Here is a 25,466-nt window from a genome sequence, read left to right as displayed (position 1 = left end):
TGGATAATTACAGGGTATAACCTCTTGGGTTTTTAATACTGTTTTTTACGAATTAATGTTTTATTGTAATGTTATGTGGAATTCTTCGGAATTCCAAATCATAATAAAATTAATTGAAATTGTTGGCACTCCTGGAAAAATAGCAGGCTTGTCATAATGTTATAGCATGTATTATACATCTTGTCAGTGACACAAATAAAATAGGCAAATAAATAATATAGAAGACGGTCATATTGAGAAGGTAAGTTGCAGTCATGCACTTCACACCACACATATAAACAATCGTTGTTCTTTCTTTAAGTACCCAGCAGACCTGTGGAGCTTTGCATGCCTTCCCAAAAACAACGGACAAAAGCAACTGGCCCACAGTGACACAGCTTCACCTGTTGGATGACATAGCCAGGTTCTAAAAGATACATCCGTCAGGTGGCAGCTCTGCTAAACATATGCAAAAGATCTCTACATATCATGTCTCCCTTATTTGTCAAAAAAGAAAAACAGCAATATGTGACTTGATCTCCCCTAGCTGCACCTGGCAAATGGCATAAGTAGGTTCAACAACACAGAATAGAATGGTGGCAACTCAGCTAAACATATCCTAAATATTATAATGAAGTATCAATCAATCAAATAATACTTCATTTCTCATTTAGAAACAAATGCATAAAAAGTTCAGGTAAAAATGTACAGACATATCAATAAATAATCATAAATTATAAAAAGCTTATATCTAAAAAGATACATTATTCATTACGCCCTTAAAAAGCTGCATTTATAAATCACCTCGCTAATTCATCTGTATCTTAATGCATGTAAAATTGATTGTGGTGTCCATATTATTGATGATTTAACATTTGATCAGATGTTTGCTAATCTACGAGTTTTAAATGCTGAACATAAGAACGAAGCCACCACCAATAAAACATACGGAGTCTCTAGGTGTAACATAACACAGTGCGGTAACATAATTACGCAGACAGAATTTCTTCTAAAAGTGGTCTAATAAATCTTTTCCTCTCTGTTTCATAAAAATTTCAAAAATACCATATGTGTGCAATTGATTGTTTTCATCGGGAGTCACATGGACATCCTCCCAGTTGGGACGAAGAAAACACCTTCGCAGGATAACCCAGCATTAAAGTTACATAACCCAACCAAAGCCTTATTAAAAAGGAACCATGATGATTATTAGTCACCCAAGCAAAATACGAAGATGGGCTGTGCTCCAAAGAGGGTCTCTTGTTTTACTCAATTACTGTGGCTTTATCTTTATTTCTGTGCTCCCTTTCTAGTCTAAATTTCTCCAAAACATTATTTATTAATTTTGCCTTAGAAAAGGTTTCACATGGGGTGATCATAAAGGGCCCCCAACCCCAGAGATTCCAGAGTGCACCTTATATAATTTAGCACCGTTATTTTGTACCCATAAGCCAATTTCATCAAATCATTTAGAATACATTGGTTATCTGTACTGCCTCCTGTTTCCAAATTGATAACAAAAGCAACAGAGGGGCTTGTTTGATTGTATCAGAAATATAGGGTAAGACTAGTTCTTTCTGTGTAATTACATTGGTACACACATTGGGGACGGACAGTAACCTTTTAGTAAACAGGTCCTCTTTTTTTTGAAGGGTGTCCACGTTGGTCATACCCCATATTGCTGCCCCATATGTAGCCACAGATACAGTTTTTGACAGAAAATGTATGACCATCTCTGGTATTGGTTTGTTACCCAGATTCGATGCAATCTGTGTAGCCTTTGAAGACACCATCATTTTCTAATCTAAATTATTATCAAACATGATGCCTAAGTATGAGAAATTAGCTACTATGCCAGCTTTTCTCTCTGTAATAGCTAATTTCCTTTCTATTCACTTTTTCCAATACACATGATAAAAGACTTCGCTTTATCCACATGAGGATCAAGATTTTCCATGAAAGCTACATAATTAGAAATACAATATTGTAGGGCTAGAGGAATGCATGCCAGCAAGACCGCATTGTCTGCATACAGCAGAATAGGGAATTGTGTTGTACATGTAGTTTGGGGTGTCTATTACCTTTTCTACCAGGTAGTCATTTAGTTTATTGGTGTAAAATGAAAACAGGAAGCGAGCAAGTACTCAGCCCTGCCTTACACCATTTGTAATGTTAAAAGATCTGATGCTTTCCCCAAACCTGCCATAGCGGACTATCACTGTAGTGCCTGCATACAATTGTCTTATAAAGCAGATTATTGCCCCCTCCACCCACATTTGCTCCATGACTTGTCACAACTTGTTATGGTTAACACAATCGAATAGGGCACAGAGATCCATGAATGCCATATAAAGATTTTCTTGCTTGGTCTGTGTATACTTTTCTGCTAGGAGGGCCAAGTTCAGGCATTGACTCACGGTCCCTGTGCCTTTCCTGAATCCATAATGTACCTCCACCATTATCCCTTTCTACCGTGCCCAATCTTCCATTCTGTATAATAATTTTAGGCCCATTACCTTTGCTGTGCTGGCAATTATTCCAGTTGGCCGATAGTTTGCAGGATCAGAGCCATCTTCATTTTTAAATATCGGTACAATAATAGACTGGTCCCACAATGGAAGAGGGCCCCTATGGCATTAAATGCTAGTGTGAGTAAAGGGAACCAGAAGGTTTTATTATTCAGGAATATGTCAACAGGTACCCCATCTGGTCCTGCTGCCTTTAAAGATGATCATAGCAACAATGCACACTCTACCTCGTCCATATAAACAAATAGGGGGGAAGGGCATCTTATCATATCCAGACATTCTGCAGTGATACTTGTGTTTGGCTTTTGGAAGATTTTTTGGAAGTGGTCTATCCATGTATGTTCGTTTATGCATACATCTGTTGATGGACCACCTGCTTCTTGTAGGAATTTTGCATTGACCACTTCCCAGAAAGATTTAGAATCAATATCCTTGGCTGCTAACCCTAATTTCTCCCATGCTTCTTATCTTAGTTGTTTTTTCCTATTTCTTTTTGCGCATTTATAACTCTCTCTCTCTCAGGTTTTTAATTTGTGACTTATCCCTTGGTTTAGCTTTAAACGCATGGCGAAGGTTGGCAGAGGCTTTTGTACAGATATTATCAAACCAGAGATTGTGAAGCTGGGTACCTGCACCCGATGGGCAAATTAGTTATTGCTTAGCAGCTTCTAAGATCTCCAAAATGTTGTAACTACTTGCAGTTTGTTTGTTAGATGGTTTAAAGAGACAATGACCTCGTTATAATTTGTCTGTATCAGGCGGGAGAAAAATAGACCTTTGTCAATCTTACTCCATTTTAAGGAGTAGCTATTCTGTCTAGCTAAGACTGGTTTATGGGTTATGCTACTTGGTTTAGTTTTACATTGTCCTTTCGAGGGAAGCATTAAGGAGATATTAACATGGTTGCTAAATTCTGTAATCTTTATATTTAATTCCGCTTGATTGTTCTTACTGTTACTAGATGTTATTATATAATCTATCACCGAGGTGGTCTCCCCCCTGTAAAAAATCGGGATTATTTGACCACTATTATGAGTTCTTTGTGTCCTAATCTCCAGCTGCCATACCATTAGAAGACTGTTCAAAGTATTTCCGTAGATGGTATGCGTGAAATGCTCATTAACCGCATGCGTGCAGCCGTTTTTCCCGCGGTATGCGGCATTTTTTGATTTACCGCGTTACATGACGAGCTCAGCTCGTCATCAGCACACGGTAGGTAATGCTGATGACGAGCTGAGCTCATCATCAGCATGGATGGGGTTAAAGCCCTCATTTTGTGAGATTTGTTGGCACATGCGATAATCACAGTTCTAGCATTTTGCTATGTTAAAATCGCCTGCCCAAATAAAATAAAGTGGTTTTGCTTGAGTGAATATTTTTTTCTCTAATGTTTCTTTGAGGTCATTTACCACCTTTTGTTGGGTCACAAAGTTGTTGTTGTAATAATTTATTATCAAACAATTTAAGCTCTGATTGCTATCTAATATGATGATGTGGAAAAATGGTGATTCATTAATAAAGTGTGCCACTCTGAATTAGATAGATTTAGATATTCATGTCAGCAGTCCTCCTTTAGCTTTCCCTTTGGTCAATGGAGTGGCCGGTGTACTAAAACATCGATAACCATTAACCAAAATGGGATCCACTTCTCAGGTCTCTTGGAAGCATAGGATTGGATGGGATGCAATTATATTATGCTACTCCTTATTGTCTTTCTTATTTTTATTGCCAGCTATATTCCAGGAAAGCAAGGTGTGATAACTGTTAATGTTTGGTCTAATTCTTGCCAACTCTGTCCTGGATGTCAAATCCTGGAGGCTAGCGTATATAGCTATCAGGGGAATTATCGACAGTTGGTGGTTGGGTGATCCCATCGACCCTTTCCCTAGCTATGCTTGGGTTTACCATTGCCGCAATTTGCAAAGTGGCTTCAGGCCTTTTTCTTTCTTCCTTCTCATAGCCAGTTTCAGGTGTCACGATTAGGGGTAGTCAATAACAGCTATTTAAATCTGTTAAAGCTCTGTATCTATTGTTAGAAAATGAAAAGCAGTTGTCCCCCCTTAATGGGCCAGACCTTTCATTGTTCACCTGTGATGAAGCCCTAAACAAGGGGGTATATGTGGGAACAGTGGCTTTTAAAAGAAGCCCCATGGGATGACATAAATCGGTGGGCATGTTGTATAATGTTCCTACCCAAGAAATTCTTCTTGCCATAATTAAGGCATAGATTCATCCCAAATGCAAAAATCGCAAATTGAGAATTCGCTAAATTGCGATTATTTGCATTTAAGGAATCTCAAATTAAGATTCCTTAAATGCAATGCATGAAAGTTTTAAAAATAGCGAATTCGCTAATAGGACACGCAAATTACCATGAAGTACAACTTCATGGTAATTTGCAAAAACTTTAAAAAAATGCATTTTTGTGCATTTTTCAAAGTTTCATGTTGCGCATACACATGCCCTAAAGGCATGTGTGTGCGCAACATATGTGCACAGATCAATTTCAGGGGTCTAACAGGGTGTCCTTTGGACACCCCTGCACCCTTGAAATCGCAATCTCAATTTGCGATTCGCTGATTGCGATTCGCAAATTTAGATTGTCTTCCCATTCATTCCTATGGGCCTCTAGGCCCATAGGAATGAATGGGGAGGTATTCCTTAATTGTGACTCGCAATTTGCGAGTAGCAATTAAGGAATTCTAAGAAATCGCTATTTTTCTTGTGATTTTTTGATGCATTCCATTTTGCTATTCCTTGATAACGAATCGGTATTTTTCGCTATTAAGGAATCGCAAAATGGGTTGTTGCTGCATCTGGAGGATATTGACCACAAATAGATGGTAAGGCAAAAACAACAGGTGATGGACAGAATGCAGAACATTGTCATACAGTCACCCCAGTACAGAGATCTGGGCCTAAATCCATCATTTTTTTGCACTCCACACCACCCCAGGTCAGACATGGCCATATGAAAATCAGCCTTGACCCTGTGCCTCACGGGAACAGTCCAGCCGGAACTGCCAAGCCATGTCTTTCCTGGACCGGAACCAAGCATCCAAGGACCGGTTTCTGGCTATCAGCCGTCATCATTCTGGATTGCTTGACTCCAGTGGTGTGGAGAGCATGGGACTCACGTCTGAGCATACCCATCCCACTCGGGGCGACAAGGCAAAAACAACAGGTGATGGACAGAATGCAGAACATTGTCATACATTCACCCCAGTACCGAGATCTGGGCCTAAATCCATCGTTTTTTTGCACTCCACACCACCCCAGGTCAGACATGGCCATATGCAAATCAGGCTTGACCCTGTGCCTCATGGGAACAGTCCAGCCCAAACAGCCAAGACATGTCTTTCCTGGTTCGGGCTGGACTGTTCCCATGAGGAACAGGGTCAAGGCTGATTTGCATATGGCCATGTCTGACCTGGGGTGGGGTGGAGTGCAAAAAAACGATGGATTTAGGCCCAGATCTCTGTACTGGGGTGAATGTATGACAATGTTCTGCATTCTGTCCATCACCTGTTGTTTTTGCCTTTTTTTTCACAAATAGATGATGGCACCCTTCCAGTCTTTCTTAGCCAATGTCTTGATTTTTCCATCAATTGGGTAGTTGTTTCCTGTTGGTCTGGTGTGGGGGTGGGAACGTTTACCAATATTATCACTTAAGGACATACAGCAATTGGATAACTTAGAGCTCCTTGGCTGTCGTGCCCCTCTTTTTTAAGTTCCTTATTTTATACCTTTCATGAGAACAATTCAGATCAGCTGGTGGAGGTATCCTCTCCATCAATGGGCCCCATATTTAGCTCTTATTCGCACCCAAGTTACCAAATTCCCTGATCTCTACCCTCTCATCTCTCCCAACTAAGGACGTTCTGTACAGTCTAGGGTCTCGATTCGTTGGTCTCTAGGTTTCCTCTGTAGATCTAGTTAGAACTATATTCTGTATTTCTATAGGGTGTGGAGTATTAGGGAGCACATTTCTGGATGGTTGCACAAGGGTTTTGTCTATGTTTGTAAGCGTTCCACCATACGGTGTGTTGTCATACATTAGGGTTTTTAACAATCCTTCTATTACAGTTAGGCATGACAATATGGGCTGTAGCAAGGCTGTTAGTTTCTTCCCAATGGTCTCCTAAAAAGATCGCTGTGTCATTACAGCTGGCACTTTTAGCTGGGTTGTTTGCACTGTGAGCGTTACGCTTGGGGTTGATTTCCTTGTTTTTTTCCCTTTTTTAGGTGATCTTAATTTTTGAGGATCTCTTTTCCTTTTTGGTAACATATTCCCCTTTGCTGTAGCTGGGGGTACAGGGCTATGGCAAGATGATGGCAAGGACGCTACTACCGGTTCCAAATGATCTGGCCCAACAGCCTCTAACCCCGTCCGGGGGACACTGTTTTACAATACCTCGTTCTGTTCAACCGCAGGTTCTAATGGATTACCCCCTCCCCCAGTGACAGTCTCTTCTCGGTCAGTGCAATTTGATTGGCAATAGCTGTGGTGGCTTTCAGCAGAAAGGAGTCCAATGTTGACATAGGCCCCCCTCAATTGTTGTTGTATTTACCTTTTTCTTCCCCATGCTGTCTTCCAAAGGTTCTAATATCAGGAGTTAGAAGGGTGGCCCAGCCCAGCCTCCTCTGGGCTCTGACAGGCGTGGATGGGCCCGCCCTGGGCTTTGCCCGGGTGCTTCCTCGTGTGCGTCCCGCACCATGGGCCGGCGTCAGGGCTTTGGCCATGCTCCAGGCACAAGAGAGGTTGGGGATGGTAGTCCCCCAGCGGCAAGATTCATGGCTTCTTCCCCGGTGGCAACAGGTTGAAAGTGCCCACCGTCCAGGTCAATCAGGTGGCAAGGTGATATTCTGTTTTCCAGCTAGGCATGTTCACCCCTGCAAAAATGAGAGGCAGGGTGATGTGTGGCTACATGCACCATGGGCTGGATTCAGCATTTTGGCAGTGCTCCAGGCAAAAGGGAGGCTGGTGATTGTAGATCCCCAGTGGTGAGATTCGCTGCTTCTCCCCTGGCGGCAATATGTTGAAAGTGCCCAGCGTCCAGGTAAATCAGGTGTCAAGGGGAAATTCTGCTTTCCAGCTAGGCGTGAAAACCCTCCCAAAAATGAGAGGCAAGCTGATGTGCGGCTACCAATCATGTATATTTTACCATGTGAACCATGAAATTATGCATAAATAGCAGCATATATCAATACATAATCTTGTAATCTAGCTGGCAGGCATCACTACCCATGGTGAACCATCCATTTTGCACCACTCATATCTCTCATCTTACCCCATCTTCTCTCTGTCACAAATGCTACAACTTTCTTCACCTTTCCTCCCTGTCCTTTCCTTCACTCGGGTCCATCTCAACACTCTCTCTCCCTTTCTACAATAAGGGCGATATTCCTCTTGTTCCAACTTGGCCATTTTCAATACTAATTGCAACGTATGCACCTTCTCCACTTTCATTGGACACAAGAATGTATGCACTCCTTCATCCCTCCTTCCCAATTTAATCTTAACCTGTCTCCAGGTTATAACCAGCCACCACCTGGTTTGCCATCCTTTCTACTTGCAGGGTTCTTATCAGCCATTCACTGTGGCAGCAACTTCCATCTACTGCTTTCTGCCCTCAAAAGCTTGAAATGGAGTGTTGCCTATTGCACCAGTTTGTATGGTTTGGTATGCCCAAATCATCTAATGCACAGCTTATTCTCACAACTGCAACAACTCACAAGCATTTGTATCATATCCTTAAGCGAGCATTTTGCACTCTCCGTAATGCCACTGCCATGTGGAGTGTACAGTAAGATTCAGAATTAAATGTTTCACCCCCTGTGCATCCAAGAGATCTGCATACACCTGAGGTTGAGTGCCATTGCATGTTGCAAGATAGATTGGGTATACTTTTCTGCAAAAAATTCTTTTGAGCACCCTGATAAACTTATTGGTAATACCCCTTACAAACGTCACTTTCTAACACCTAAAAGTCCACTATACCCACTGCATAGCACTCTGGCTCCCTCAGACACTCCACTGGACCAATACAATCTAAGCAAACCTTCTTGTAGGGTCCCTCGGAAAACTTCATACTTCCCTATTGGTCCATCTCTCAGTTTCAATCTCTTTTCACTCTCTATACACAAATTACACCTACCTGTCCATTCTTTCACATCCTCATTCAATCCTGAGAATAAGATTTTCCCTGCTAAGCATTTCTTCATCAGTGTTTAGCCCAGTGCGGAGACAGAATATTGAGTAAAAAAAATCGAGTTGCACAAATATCGAGTCATTAATATCATGGGTCAGAAATATCAACAGCAATAATATCGTGGTCAACAATATAATCTTAAGAAAATTAATATTGATTTAAAAAATATCGAAGTGTTTAATATCATTTGCAAAAATATAGTTGTTAAAAATATCGTTTTTTTAATAATGGTTTGTATTTTAGTATATATTTTTTATATGTATGTTTTTTGTATAAGAATTGTTTGTATTTTTAATATATGTGTTAAATTTTAAGTAGCTATTATTTGTTTTTATTTGAATTTTCCATTTCTAGCTCTATAGAGGGTTATGGGTTTATAGGGGAATAGGGTGGGAAGTAATTTAATTATATTAAATGTATTGATTGTTTTTTATTTATTAATATTTGGTTAATTGAGATGTTATAGTGTTAAATGTGTAAAGTAATTTATTGTTAATTAATTAATAATTGGTTGTTTATTAATTGTAATTAATTAATTGTCAAATAATGATGGTAATTGTATAATTAATTGTGTGTTGTGGTGTTTATAGGTGTGAAGGGTGTGAAGTGATGTATTTGTAATTAATGAATTAATAATTGGTTGTTAATTAATTTTAATTAATTGATAATTAATTGTGGTAGTTGTGTAATTAATTTTAGGTGTGTGTTGTGGTGTTTATAGTTGTAAAGGGTGGGAATTATTATAGTTTTATTTGATGAATTAATAATTGGTTGTTAATTAATTTTAATTAATTGTTAATCATGGGAATTGAGTGATTAATTTTAGGTGTGTGTTGTGGTGTTTATAGGAGTAAAGGGTGGGAAGTAATTTGTGTTTAATTAATTAATATAAAGTTGTTAATTAAAGCTAATTATTTGATACTAGCAGCCCGTCCCGACGTTCTCCGGGTATGAAATAGAATGTGTGTAATGTGTGTATTCAGATACGCTCATTCGTGTGTTCCCCCGCTTGAGGCCCAGCTGCAGCCCTGGTTGATGTTAGCAGGCGTGTGTCCCCCCGCTTGAGCCCAACTGCAGCCCTGGTTCATGTTAGCAGGCGCATGTAGTTAGTGTAGTGATCCGCCGCCTGAGCCCGGCTACAGCCTTGGCTGATGTTAGCAGGCTTGTGTAATTTGGTTTAATGTGATAGTTCAGTAACAGCGCACATGAGAGGCTGCAGTAATTTTCCCCGCAGACACGCTCAGTTGCGTGTGCCCCCACTTGAGGCCCAGCGGCGACCGTCTAACAATTAGAATTGTGTGAGTCTTGAATGATTGTTTCCCGCTGTTCTTATTTTTTTATGACCCACACCAATGCTCTTCGGCCCGAGTGCTTTTTAGGCGCACCCAGGCCAAGCCACACACTGCGTTCGGCCCTTTCAGATGCACCCAGACCAAGGCACACACTGCATTCGGCAACCCCAGTATGTGTGAGACAACGGGCAGTCCCCCAAGGGAGTCTTGCGAATGGTTACTTACCACGCTTAGAGGCGAATGCCTTTGTGATGCCCCCAGCACACGGCCACAGCAGACGATCTGATTAATGTACGACCCAGATGACATGAAGTGCAGAACGTAGCACACGCCCCCAGCGTTTGTCACACCCCCTGCATGCCCCTTGATGCGGCGCAATTGCGTAATTGGTGCTTCACATGGCATGAAGGGCGGCACACGCCCACAGCGCGGACACACGCCCACAGCGTTTGTCACGGCCCCAGCGTGTCACGCCCCGGTGTGCCCCTTGATGCGGCGCAATTACGACTCACATGGCATGAAGGGTGGAACGTACCAAACGCCCCCGGCATTTGTCACGCCCCCAGCACACGCCCACAGCAGAACGCAGACACGCCCACAAGGGACAACTTTGCTGGCACGGTTCTTTTACCTTTTAAATGTATATGGTGGCCGTCTGCATAGCCTTCTGCTGCAACTGCCCTTTCCAACGCTGTATTGGGTGTTGTGATTGGTGCTGTGGTTACTGAGATTACCCGCCTCAAAGGTTTGGGCTCTCTCTTTATAACATTAGTATGGATATATTGATACCCCTCGATTCCTTTTTGCCAGAATTTTCAGCGCTCTCTCACCGGTTCGTAAATCCCCGCGGCAGAACCACGCCGCATTTAAATCCACAACCAATTCCCCCAGCTGGGAGAAAAATGGGACGAACTCGCGTTGGTCTTCACTTATGTGCTTTTTTATTTAATCCTCACAGCATGGAGTTTCTCAAGCAGGCAGGCACAAATCTATGCGTTTCTGGATAGCATATCTCTTGTTCACGATCAATTTGGCTCCAGGCTCTCAGTCTCAATATAGTGAGTCACATTATTACATCATTTCCTGTTTGATATTATTTTGGCCCTCGGCATTCTGGATGATGTAGTTTTTTGCAATTTTTTAATACAATTTCTATCCGTCTGCATAGCCTATGTCCTTCTGCTGCAACTGCCCTTTCCAACGCTGTATTGGGTTTTGTGATTGGTGCTGTGGTTACTGAGATTACCCGCCTCAAAGGTTTGGGATCTCTCTTTATAATATTAGTATGGATTTATTTTGGCTAGTTGTTTATTTTTTGAGTGTTGTTTTTACTTTTAAGGGGTTAAAGGCCGGGTATTAAATTCATTTTAAATATTTAATTGTTAGTTGTTAATAGTAATAGCTTTTAATTTAAAATATATATTTTAATTCTGTTTTATTATTGTATCGTTTAATTTAGATGTGTGTTGTGGATATTATAGTGTTAAAGTGTGTGTAGTCAATTAATGTTTATTAGTTTTTTTATTAATATTATTTTTTAATTGATTATTAATTATGTTAATTATGGAAATGCTTTTAATGAAAAATGTTGAAATGTTTTGTTATTGGTGTGGTGTTATAGGGTAGGAAATAGAATAAATACATTTATGTTTTAATTAATTGTTTTGTTTGTAAATATTTTCTAATTCAAAAGAAGTATTTGTTTTAAATGTATTTATTATTTTATCTTATCTAATATTTGTAGGTTTTTGTTATATATAATTAATATTATATGTGTGCTTTTTATGTTTAATATATTGTTTTTTTAATTTTGTTTATTTTCATGATTTCTTTAATTTTTAATATATATATATTTGTTTAACTGTTTGAGTGTGAATAGTATTTTTTGTTTCTCCACTATCCAACACTTTCCCCAATGTTGCACACACTAGGGTGGGAATAATAATGTTTACCTCTTTGCTATCCAGCACTTACCCTACTGTTGCATTCACTGAAGTGGGAATAGTAATTGTTACCTCTCCACTATCCAGTACTTTCCCTAGTATTGCGCTCACTGGAGTTGGAATAGTAATTGTTACCTCTCCGCTATCCAACACTTTCCCTACTGTTGCACTCTCTGGAGTGGGAATAATAATGTTTACCTCTCCACTATCCAACACTTTCCCTACTTTTGCACTCACAGGAGTGGGAATAACAGTTTTACCCCTCCGCTATCCAACATTTATTCTACTGTTGCATTCAGTGGAGTGGGAATAGTAATTTTCCCCCTCTGCTATCCAACACATTCCCTACTGTTGCACTTACTGGAGTGGGAATTGTAATTTTTGCCCTTCCTCTATCCAACACTTTCCCTACTGTTGCTCTCACTGGAGTGGGAATAGTTTCAGTTTATAGTTTATTGTATGATTGATTAAAATCGTTACATTTTGCAAAAAGGTAAAAATGACATAACATGCGCAAACAGAAAAACACCTAAACAAGGTCACACTCAATGGAAAAAGGGCTTATGATTATTAACATTTAAACAACACTAATAAAACACATGAACTGTGAGCTAAAGTGCAAGTACTAAGCACAGGCATATATTATTTTGATCTCATCAGAGTTAGTCTTAGGCTATTAAATTACTCTTACCATTTTAAAGTATGAATGTGTCTAAGAACCAGCAGCTTTATGATAAGACTGTGAGCAGTGATACTTAAAACAAGAAATACAATGGCTTATAATAAAAGTACAGGCAGTCTTCAAAGGTCCTACTGTATGTTTAATCAATTATGGGTTGAGCATGTGGACCGCTAATTATGGTGGCTTTTGAGGTGCTTCAGTATTTGAGCTACTACCCAGATACTAATAAAATATTGTAGTTGGTTCTTCCCATGAGTTGATATTTCTAGCCTTTTTGATTTTAGCAGGTCTTCTTTAGGCTTTAGGCTTATTGTCTAGGCCAGAAATCGTGTATATACTACTCTATTTCTTCTAACAGAAACAACTGGCTAATACCCCTGTATAGAGGGAGACGAGTAGCCTTCACAATGTTCAATATGTCTTCTAAGGCATGATTGTGCTCAGAGTCTGTTGCTCCAAAAATTAGGATTTCACCCTAAAAGAAGGGAATGTTGGCCATGCATTTGATCAAAATATTCATCATACACTGGTAAATGCTACCCACTCATGCCAGCCCAAGTAGAAACCTGGTAAACTGCTATACCTCTTATATTGATGTAAATGCTGAAAAAGACTTGGGGTAGATTTACTAAGCCTACACGTCACCCTTGCATCGCACAAGGTGACCGAGGCAGCACGAATTTGCAAAGTCACGCAAGGCTTGATTTGCATGGCATTGCATGACTTTGTAAAGAAATATAATGTAATGGGTATCTAGGACACCTATGTAATTCTTAAATGGGCACCAGGTATTGAGCTTAGGAACAGTTGGTACTTGTACATCTCTGAATTTGTGGGTATCAATTCTAGCATGTGATTCAGAGGGCATTTTTGAAAATGTCTTCTTTCTTTGTCATTAGTTAAAATTTGTAGGGCACAAATGCAGTAAAATCCAATTTGTAATAACAAATGTTCCACTGTACTATCTTTTCACATGTCTCCCTATAAAAATCCTACCTCACTTGTGTGGGTAGGCCTAGCGCACGTGACAAAAAAAGGGCCAAAAAGCAACATGAGCACAGCGCACTTTTCCACAGAAAATTGAGCCTTTTTTTAAATTGTGGGTAGCTGTGGATTTCTGGACCTAGCTCAGTCGGCATCTAGGGAAACCTAGCGCACCTGTACATTTTTTAAAATTAGACACTTGAGGAAATCCATGATAGGGTAACTTGTATGGCTCTCACCAGCTTTTCTCACCCAGAAGTTTTGGCAAACCTCAAACTTTAAATAAATGCACACATTTTCCTCACATTTTTGTCAAACAGAAAAGGAAGTGAAAAAAACACGCTACATGTTATGTGGACCCTTTGAGGGTTGTAACATGCAAAAGACACATGTGGAAAGGCCTTTGTCCCGGAAAATCCATCATATGGGACTGGTCGCACTTTAAACACATGCCTCGATGTTCTTGAGCTCATGATAGCACAAGTGAGGCAACCACATCTACCTGTCCAGATTAAGCATCTGAACCGGTGCTGTTGGTGCCTGATCAAGGTGCCCCTCAACTACCTCATACGACCCAATCTTGCCTACCAGTCCGATGGCCTTGATGGCTCACTAAGGTACTATGATGGCTAATGCTGTCTGTAATTTTTATTCATTAAAGGAGAGATGTAGTGTCTTGAGATTATGTGCAGTAGGAACCTTGTGGTTCTGGAAGGACTCTAAACAAGAATTGCCTAATCAACTTCAAGAGTTAAGATGTGGTTATAAAAGGTTATAATGTAATGTGTGCAGTGTGTGCTTGTATGTGGAAGAATAAAGATGTATTTTGCAGAGCTCCGTATGTGACATTTTTCATTTGATGCTCCCGGGCTGAGGAGAACGCTGCAGATGGAAAGAGAGATTGCAGGAAGAGACGATGGAAGCAGGGCTGGTTGGAGCATTTTTTCTAGGGCTGCTTTTGGTTCCCCAGTCAGGCCATGGGATCTCCTGGCACACCTGCGAATACCAGGTAAGTAAACTTTCCTAAATGGAAGCAAAGCCTGGGCGCACTTATTTATTATTAACAGCACATTTCCTGATATTTTGAATTTACAATACATCTTAATCTTACATAACACTGTGCATGTTAAGCCAAAATAAATCAAAGACACGTTACGCTATATTTTGAGAGCCTAATAGGAATATTAACATGTGGATTATGTTTCTGAAATACATGCGAAATGAATTCAGAAGCTCCAAACCTGAAGGAGGTCCATGTAAATTTAAACAAAAAAGGGGCGGTGGGATTAACATTTCTTTTTATGAAGTCATGTATGTTCATTCTCGTTATGCAAAAGGATGAACGATACCGTGTGGAGATTACATATGAGGCCGATGAAAGTTCTCTGAAGTTACCTTTCAACGATTTGCATAAATAGAGGTGCAAATATGCAAAGCCATTACAGGATTTTCTTGTGGGCTGACTTTTCTCCCTTTATTACTAAAACCATTTCTTCGGTATATCATCCATATTTAATTGGAAACTTTTCATCCCGACCCTTTGATCTTCCGTTAGTGTCGAGGAGCCCACGTTTAATGATGCATAATCCCGGAGTAGTTTGACGGAGAATCTTGACTGCTTTGATTTCTTTTTCAGTACATTATAAAATAGCAAAACGCATTTCGAGAAGGTTTGCTACCACTTATTATTTATTTATGTGTCCCACAAGGCCTTACAATAGGCAAAAATCATGTTTCACTCTCGTCCTACAATTTTTTGAATCGAAAAGTGTATTTTATTTATTTAAATGCTACAGCAAGGGATTTACTTTGCACTTTAGGAATCTCCGAGTTTCGATTTACAAAAATGTGTATTGGTCGCCTTCGCGAGGAGGAACAGTGTCTCTGTGCCCAGCGATAATTTTCACTGTGCAGAACTTGGCACAGGTGTCCTTATTTTACACATGCTGAATGAGTGTTTGCAGACCTTCCAATCCGACTCTGAAGTTTGCACTGTCACTAATTACGTTAGCAATTTTGTAGCCAATCATAACAAGCACCAATCTTCCAAAGTAAACGCTCAGGCACGCCATCCGGTACAGGATTTGTTTAACATAAGGAGTAAAAGCCAGTAGCCCGACTGAGTTCAGATTATCAGTCTAAGTCACTTAGGTCGTCTACATTAGTTAAAAAGGATGGTCCAACATATTTTTGTTCTGTTCCAGGCTCCCTGCACAAACTCGCAGGTCCTGGACACAAAAAAAATAAATAATAAAAAACATCCCCCACATGCCAGCAGAAAACTCCTAGCTGACACGTTAGAGTATAGTGAGATCACTGTCCCCTAGCACGTGCACTCGGGCCCTTTTATTGACGGGGCCACGTCACCCGTGGCACCCGTGATGGATGGGTTTGGGCGTGCAGTGTGTCCAGCCCTCAAGGGAGTGGCTGGGAGTCTGGCTTCCTGAGGAACACTAGAACGTGTCCCGCAGGACATTACATTCCTCCCCAACTTTATTGAGGAACAAACAAGGTGTTAGTCCAACCTGTGGGGATAAAACGAACAGTCAACTAAATACCACAGGGTCCATCAGTCTCTCGAGTCAGGTGGCAGGACGACAGCAGACCAGGGCTGGTGACTTTGCTTGCCGCGGAACCTTCTCGGCAGGCACCCGTAGTTTAACCTGAGGGGCTCAGGACACGACTGCTGACTTGGAGAAGTCCGCTGCATACCGACAGTTCGCTGACGGTGACATGTCTTGCTGCCTTGCCTGGCTTCCACTTTGCTGACGTCCGTGATGGTCTGTGATGGGTTCTAACAGTTCCTTGTAGTGGGTTGCTTCGTGAACATGGATGGAGTCCCAAGTGAGAATTCACAAAGGTGTTGCTGGAACGACTGTCCCTGTTGGATTGCTGGCTGTGACCGGTAACCTGATGGTGTGGGCAAAGTCTCTTCTCGCTCTCCTGCCTGGGGAGGCCCGTTAACGGGGTTGCTGCGGGTCTGTAGGAGGGCTGCGCTGGTGCTGCTTGTGTGCAGTCTGGGGGCAGCTCTAGGACCGCTGAGGAGCCGTTACTTCGTCGCACGCACAACCCTCTCGGGTGGATGAGTCTTGACTGGGACTTGCGCTCGCTGCCACGGCTCCGGAGTAGGCCAGGTTCACAGGTGGCCTCTGGTTTTTTTTTGTCGGCTCGTGTGGCGACGGTGCAGGACTCCAGACCACCGATCTTCTGGGAGTAGTGTTGTTTGACGCAGGTGCTGATGGCTGGCGTGATGGCGGTTGCCAGCCATGTGGTGACTCGGATGACAGGTGGTGGTGACTTGCTGGGAGTGTTGGATGTCTGGAGGGACTTGGCAGCCATGTGCCTCCGCCTTGCTGAGCTAGAGTGTCTGTAGCGTCTTGATACGTAGAGTGTGGGCATTCTCTCTTGCCTGGCTTGGGGGCACTGCTGACTCCATCTTGAGGCGGTGTGAGGACGGATACTCTCTGCTGATCTACACCTGTGGCACCTGCGGACAGGAGCAGGGATGCCACTTGACTTAGACTGCTGACGCTCAGGGACAGACGGTCACCTGGGGAAGCATTAGGATGAGACGCGGTTGGCGCTTGCTGCGGCTTACGTTTGGTTCACCCAGGAGGCTGTATCCAGGGACGTCAGTCCGCCTTGGTGGCTGTCTGGTGTGTCAGGTTGTGCTCTTGGCTGGCTGTGAGTCCTCGGTCTTCTCCCTTTTTTGGCTGGTTCAGCCCACCAGTGCTCATCCGGTCTTCCGGGTGACAGGGCTGTCACTCTTCTTCTTTTCTTCGAGGGCATTGCGCTTGGACCTCAAGGTGGCGCTGTCATGGCGCCAGCTTCTGCCTTTGATCCGGCGTGCATGTCTGGATGCTCATCCGATTTGTCAGAAGGCAAGAAATGTTCCTTTAAGTGTGAAAGATGATGTAATGAAGGAATTAGATAATTTAGAAAAAAAAGGTGTCATTGAGCCCATAGAGAGTGCTGAGTGGTTGGCCCCATTGGTCGTCACGAGGAAATCGTACGGCCGCCTCCAATTGTGTGTGGACTTGAGAGACCTTAACAAGAACATTTTGAATGACAAGTTTCCTTTACCTAGGATTGATGAACTTTTATAGCAACCGAGTGGCATAAAATGGTTTTCGACAATTGACTTGACGTCGGCTTACCAGCAGATTCCATTACATCACTCCAGCGAGAATCTAACCGCTTGTATCACTGCTTTTGGATGTTATCGGAGCGGGGGGCATGTTAAAAGCCACGCCAAGGTTAGCCAGAATGAGCCTTAAATTGTTGGGTTACACTTACGATTTTGAATATCTACCAGGTAAGAGGAACCAAATAGCCGACTATCTCATCAGGTCACCATTTCCTTGTCAAGACGATTCTTATGATATGTATGAGAATTATGAGGTTGCCATTATACACGAGGTTAATGAGCAAATGCTAAAGGCTATTTCAAAAAAGGAATGGGATGAGGAATGCATTAAAGACAACATTTTAAATATTGTTTCCAGATGTTACCAAAGGGTGGGCCAATAAATCTGATCTACAAGAAGATTTGAAGCCATTTTGGGAAATTAAAGATGAACTTTGTATTGACGATGGCAATCATTTGTGCAGAGGAGATAGAGTAATTGTACCTGTGAGTTTACGTAATAAAATCCTATCTATTAATCATGAAGGCCACTAAGGTATAACTAAATTAAAATCAAGAGTTAAATTATCTTATTGGTGGCCTGGGTTAGACAAGGATATCGAAAGATTTGTTCAGTAATGTTCCATCTGTGTTAATTCTGATAAAACTCAACGTGTTTTCAAACCTACTCTTGGTTTTAGGCGTATTCCTGAATATCCTTGGGAGGACTTTAGTATTGATTGGCTTGGTCCTATTGAGAATAATCATGGCCATGTAAAATATATCCTTGTAGTTGCTTACAACTATTCTAAGTGGCGGGAGATTGAAATAACTGAAAGATGTGACTCGAAAGAAGTTGTTAAATTTTTTGAAAAATTGTTCTTACGTGAGGGCATCCCTAAGTACATCCTGAGCTACAATGGTCCTCAATTTATATCTGATAATTTCCTCAAATTCCGAGAAAGGAATGCTCTAGTATCTAAGAAAACTCCTGATTAGCATCCTGCAGGAAATGGAATTGTTGTGAGGTTTAATAGGGTTATCATGGGGAGTGTACAAACTTGCATTAGTGCAGGAAAAATTGGGAGAAAGAGTTATACGGCACCATTTGGGTGTATAGAATCACTCCTACATGCACTAGTTATAGTCCGTTCAGAATTCTTAGGGGACGAGAATCGTTCACAAAAGATAATGTTGCTTGGAACACAAAGAAAATATGTGGTAAATGGTCCCCTGCCTTAGTGCGTTCTAAGCTATGCAAAATTCATGAGTCTTATATTAATGATTTTGAGAAGAAACATTCCACTAGGGAAGCAAAGCTACAAGTTGGTGATTGAGTGAAAATTAAACTTGGCTCTAAAGTCAAGAAAGGTGAAAGCAAATTTTCTTCTCCCATGCAAGTGTTGGAATTGTATTCAAAATCTGCTAAATTAAGTGATAACAAGGTTTGGCACCACAGCAGAATTGCAAAGTGTAAAGGGAACTTTTCTGTTACAAATGGTAAAAATGAGTGTCCACCATCTATGGATTGGATGTGGGATGATGTCATGAATTGTGAAACAAGACAACATGCTAGTATTAATGACGCCCTAACCAATGCTTCTGCATCCTTAGAACAAGCTGCATGCGGTAATACGAAGACTACATGCGCAGGTAGACATGTGAAAGTCCCTGTTCATTTCAGGAGTTATGTAATGTAACGGTTTTTTTTATTACTCCTTTTGTTTTTCTATGTGGTAAGAGGGAAGTTGTTGCCCTTGCTTTCTTACATTACAGCTCTTGCAGCTTTCTTACATTACAGTTCTTGCATGTACACTTTGTAATTTATATTCTTTATTATTGCATTAATTTATATTCATGATTCTTGTTTTATTTATTGTTGATTATAAAGAGGAAAGAAGTGGTATCCTGGCTGTAGGGCATCTATCCAGCTCCATGGTAACTGGATGATGCTCTACGGTAGGATTCCAGAATGATGTAGGCAGACAGTCAGTTGAGGGAGAGATGTTGATGTTGTGAGATGCTTTCTGCTTGTCTACCAATAAAGGATTACTTTACCTGATACTGGATTGCACATCTTTACACCCACCAACCTTTGTTTGTGGCAGCTGCCGCTGTTTTAGATCCAGTTACAGTAATTGTTTGGTGCCTCAAGAGGAGGTCTTGATAATCATGTCAATATACCCTTTGGGCCTAATTTGAGTCCATGGTCTTGCCTCCTCTTAGGGACCAAACATCTTATGAGTCCAAGTGCCTGTGTCATAGCTTTGTGGCCCTAGAGTCCGAGGACACATAATTTGACCAGAGTCCACCAGAACTAATAATTTTTGGCTCTCAAATTATCATTTAACTTAGGTGAATGAAGCCCCGACTTTGCCAGTACAATATTGTCTCATTTGTTCAGAACCTGTAACCACGTAGGATGAATTTGCATAACTGTGTTCTAAATGTCTCCAAATTTTTGCTTATGTAGCATTACGATGTATCAAGTATTGCCTAATCTTGCACAGAGAAAAATCATATTGCAAAGTCCTTTTAGGGTGTAGTGGACAGGGAGCTTCTCCTGCATTGAACATACCTTCCAAGGATTTATATAGGGGTCCAAAACGAGATAACATGTGTTAGAAATTGGGCTATTGGTTTAGGGGGGGAACCTTTCTCAAGCAACACTGACAATCCTTGTCAGGTTGAAGCACAAAAGTCACTAAATTAACCTGTGCTTAATACTTAAATTAGAGGCAAAGTATAAAGTATTTATGCAGCACACAAACAGCAATAAAGTGAAAACACAACACAAAAAATATCCCAAACCAATGCAGAAAAATAGAGGACATTTTATCAATAAAATTATAACAGAACGTCAACATTCCAATCTGTGTAATTGAAGGTATTGAATTTTAAATGTTTACATAAAAATAGAGCCAAAAGGTGCTAAGTGCCTACTAAGGGTATCACAAGTTCAGGCCAACTGCGATGGAGCACAGGCCAGGCACAGGACTAAGTTTTGCCTGCTAAGAGTTGTATCTTATGTCCTTAGTGAAGGGTCTGTACAGCATTGTGAAGCCTGGCATCACGTGGCGTCGGTTCTGATGAAGATTGCAGCTATGTGGTGATGCTTTGCTTCACTCAACATTGGTTCCGATGAGGCTTTCAGCTGTGCAGCGAGGCTCTGCCGAGCTTTGTGGAACTCAACGTCTTTTCTAATGAAGCTTTTAGCTGTGCAGTGAGGCTCTGTGGAGCTTTGCGTACCTTGGCGTTGGTTTCAATGAAGCTGTCAGCCATGTGGTGAGGCTTTGCAGGATTAGTGTCACTCGAAGTTGCTTCAGATGAAGCTTGCAACTGTACAGCAAGGCTTTCTGGTGCTTTGCATTGCCCACGGTCGGTTCAGATAATGCTCTCAAGAGTGCGGCAAGGCTTTGCAGGGCTTTGCTTTGCTTCATGTCAGATTTGATGAGACCTTCAGTTGGGCAAGAAGGAGTTCTCTTCGATGCCAGCCAAGGGTCCAGGATCTGATCGAGCACCTCTTGGGGATCAGGGACTCTGTCCAGCTGAGGCCAGCAGGGCTCAGGCAGGTGCATGTAGGTCCAATGCAGAAGGTCAGCGAGGCAGTTCCAAGGAGGTATCTGGAGCTTGTTGTGTCCCTATATCCTAGAACAGGAGGTCATCAACTGATCCTTGGAGTCACTCGGGAAGCCTGGGATGAAGAGAAAAGGTCAAGGCTTCTTTCTCAGAGGTCAGGGCCAGCCTCATGGAGCAGAACTGTCCTCCGGGAGACAAGGCAGGCCTCAAATAGCAAAGACGTTTTCTGGTATCTGCAGAGCAGTCCTCTGCAGAACAAGGAAGATGCTTTGAAGTTGGGGGATTCCATATCCTGCCCCCCATCTGGTTCTGGAAAGTTCTTCCCTTCCCCTGTCAAGACTCCAAGAAATCTGACATGACAAAAGACTAGAGTCAGGTTTTTACCTGGCAGGACAGCCCATCTTGTTCACACCAATTCCCCTTTTGTGTCTGGAAGGAATAAACAAACCCAAACTGCAGAGCCTTTCACAGTCATTTGATCCAGGATACTGGCAGAATGCACAAATGGTTAGGATAAGAAAATGCCACTTTCTCAAAAGAGGCTTTTTCTGAATTGTGATCTAATATCCCACTTTATCATTTAAAAGGATGTTAAATTACAAATTGAGTGTAAACACTATACCTGTATGTGATCCGAATCAAATGTTGTCACTCATTAAATGTAATAAGGTAACCCCATGTTAGACAATGACCTTATAGTAGTGAAAGCATTACAAGTTTTTAAATAGAAGGCACCTGCCCAATGCGCCTTTAAGGCCTACATTAAGGGTGAACTATATGTATTAAAAAGAAAGATTTGGTCCTGGCAAAAGTTTTTTTTTTAAACAGAGTTTTATATAGCGCGAACTTGACCCGAATCGGGTAGCAGAGGGCTTTACATTGGACCTGTTACATTACATGAGGACACATTCATTTTTGTTAGGCATGGGGAGATGAAGTGATTTGCCCAGATTCACAGGATGTTCAGCATTGCCGAGACTCGAACCCGGTTCCCCAGATTCGAGGTCGACCACCCTAGCCATTAGGCCAGCTCCTCTGCCGTAAAGGTTTATTTTTGCCAGGTCAAAAGAGCAATATTGAACTGCACTACAGATGATATTGGCAGGCCTCAGACATGTTTAAAAAGGCAACTGTAATTTTAGAAACTATATTTCTTTAGGTAAATTCATTTTTAAATACTTTCCTTTTCAATTTCTCACACATAAAAATGTGTTAAGTTTGGTATTTTGATTTGCCTTTTGTTAAATATTGTACAACCTGGCCCTTTTTGGAGGGTCTCCTCAGAATTTTTGCCTTCTGTTGCGAAACCTGTTTTTGTTGAAATTAGGATTTTCCCCTACTAACCAGTGCTCCATTTCTTGTACTCTCTCGCAAAATATGGTACAATTGGCATATACCTATTTGGAACATTTAATTTTCTTGTACGTCCCTAGCAAATGGTATTACATAGTAAGGATAATGAGACATGGCTCACTCTGGGAGGTTATGTCTGTTAGACAATACAAAATCAGCAATGCACAAAAATAACAATAAATCAATGGCCAGCTAATACTTCTTTAAAAGGTACAGTTACTGTAAGGAACACATAACAAAATATTGAATACATAACTATAAATATTTACAAGTTTTCATGTGGGTTTGAAAACTTGAAATCTCGTCTAAACGGAAGTCGTAGAATTGCTGGGTTTAAACAATGAACGAAGTGCATTTAGTTCATTCCATTATCTCTGTGTTACTAAGTGGTAATCTGTGCTGCAATAGTCTGTAACCCAAAAAGAATAAATGACCAATATGGAATTATTGCAACACAACAATAATTTATGAGCAGCAAGATTAGACCTTCAGGTTTTGTCAAGTCATTCACAGTGAGAAATGAGAGGCCTACTGCTTTTGACATCCAGATTTAGAAATCAATAAAGTAAACCTATTGTCTGTGATATAAACATGACCTTGTGACTTCTATCTTGATAGACCCATCAGTTTATGCAGTATATAATTAAATTAACATTAGGTCTTCTTTTTAACATTAAGCATTTACTGTGACCAGACTTAAAAAGAGACCAATGTATGTAACCATTGCCTCTTGCATGCGTAAGGGAATTCACAATGTAAACCCCCTATCTACTGTATTTGTTACTTAGCTTAACATGTAAAGGCCCCTTCCTGTGGTGCTTGTCATGGCATTTGTAGCGTAACACCACTTCTTATTGCATTTGACAGAGGGTTTACAAATAAAACATCTTGCTCTTGCTTTTGTCACAGAGTTCACAGAATATAAACACTGTTGTTGCTTTTGACAGAGGTTTCACAATGTTAAGTCGCGTTGTTTGATGTTTCACAGGGAGTTCACAACCTCCTCCTGTTGCATTTGTCAAAGAGTTCACAATGTAAACCCCTTTTTCAGGACTCAGTCAAGGAAATAGCTCCTCTAGCCCTGGTTGCAGTTCAGCATGAATTCACAGTAAGTGAGAACAACACTTATAATTTTCAGACAGTCCAAATATGGTGAAATAGTTGTCTCAAAGTAAATAGTCTTCCAGTCTGGACATACTAACTACTGTCTGGACCTGAAGCCACTAATTCTATTAAATGTATGCTACTTTCAGACAAAATGGCAGAAAGAGCCATGTATATCACATAACATAAATGCAAACAATTACTTTTGCACATAGTATAAACATTCTGCCGGTAAAGCATGAGCACGAAGAACGTTAATTGGAAATGTAGTACATTTTATGCAAATGCTTGTTATGAAAGGGCTATACCAGAAAAACATGTTGTAAATAATATCAGTGTGTAAACCACCCCATAAATGTTACAGAGATAAAAAAAATAAGGCTGTACTGCAAGATTTAAAAGAGGCAAGCACTAGTTCCCTAGGGCCCACAGCTAAAATGTTAAACCGTACTCTCAAAAGTACCTGAGCACATTACAGATGAACTACCAGCAATTTCTACCTTAAAACCGCTAATATCACATACTACAAAAGCCACAAGTCAAACCCATACTGCCCCTAGAAGATACCAAGACATAAAGATTCCAGAACACGAACTATTACACTTAAAGTAGACCCTTTCCTTCTACATATAAAACACAATGACAACAGAAGAATCATTATTTTTGCAAATGAAAATATTCTCCTAAATAGTCAATGTAAGAACTGGGGGTCTCTAGTTGGCAATGGTATACACCTTTAACCAAATAGGGACCCTTGCTTCTAAGTCAGGGAAAGGGGATTACACTGGTTAATCCCTGCTCGCCCCTTTGGTAGCTTGGCATGAGCAGACAGGCTTATCCCAGAGGCAGCGTGTTAAGCATTTGTGAACACATGCAGTAATACAGTGAAAACACTATGGTGTTATAAAAATAAGTATTCTTTATAAAGACTTATCACAAGACCATAAACGACAAAAATCCACAATACTGTAATCCATAAGAATTCTTCAAGATCGTAGAAATAGTTCAAAAATAGGTTATTCACTTAAAAATAGTCTTTAGAAACAGATAACCCCAACTGAAGTTATCACGACATAATGGTCAAAGAAATCCCAAAGTACGGCGCCGACCACGAGATGCGCAGCGGCCTGCCTGGAGTCAACAAAGACCGACAAAGAACAGTATCTTGGAAAAGCAAACACAAAACAGATCACGGTGTCAGGAGATGTGGGGTCATTGGCACGTTGAGGCTTTGGTTCCTTGCTTCATGGGAGATGATGCAGCGGGACCTGGATGCTTGCACAGGCAGGGGAGGTGTCGGTTCATGACCGGAGAGGAGGTGACATCACGATGGCACCGAAACCACGGTTCTGTACGATGTCACAATGTCGATGGATTCTTGACCACCCACGTTGACCATCAGCTCCGTGATGATGTCGGAGTCGATGCGGCACAGCAGCAGGTGTCGGGCCTACGTCGCAAGTCGGAGCAGCGCTCACGGCCATGGCAGGCTTGCGATGTTGTTCGCTGGCGTCGCTGTGGCATGACGCCCGGCTTCGGGTCTATGTTGCACGTAGGAGCAGCGTTCAGGGCTTTGGTGCAGATGCCGGCATCGATCACTGGCGTCGGTGTTGCAAAATTCCTTCCGTAGCAGCTAGAACAGCAAGTTCCAGAAGCAGGCAAACAGAAGGGGGTGAAGTCTGGT

The sequence above is a fragment of the Lissotriton helveticus genome, chromosome 2_1 (genome assembly GCF_964261635.1).
Source record: "Lissotriton helveticus chromosome 2_1, aLisHel1.1, whole genome shotgun sequence".
NCBI classification, from domain to species: domain Eukaryota; kingdom Metazoa; phylum Chordata; class Amphibia; order Caudata; family Salamandridae; genus Lissotriton; species Lissotriton helveticus.
The sequence above is the reverse complement of the archived record's forward strand: the minus strand, read 5'-3'. Positions refer to the sequence as shown.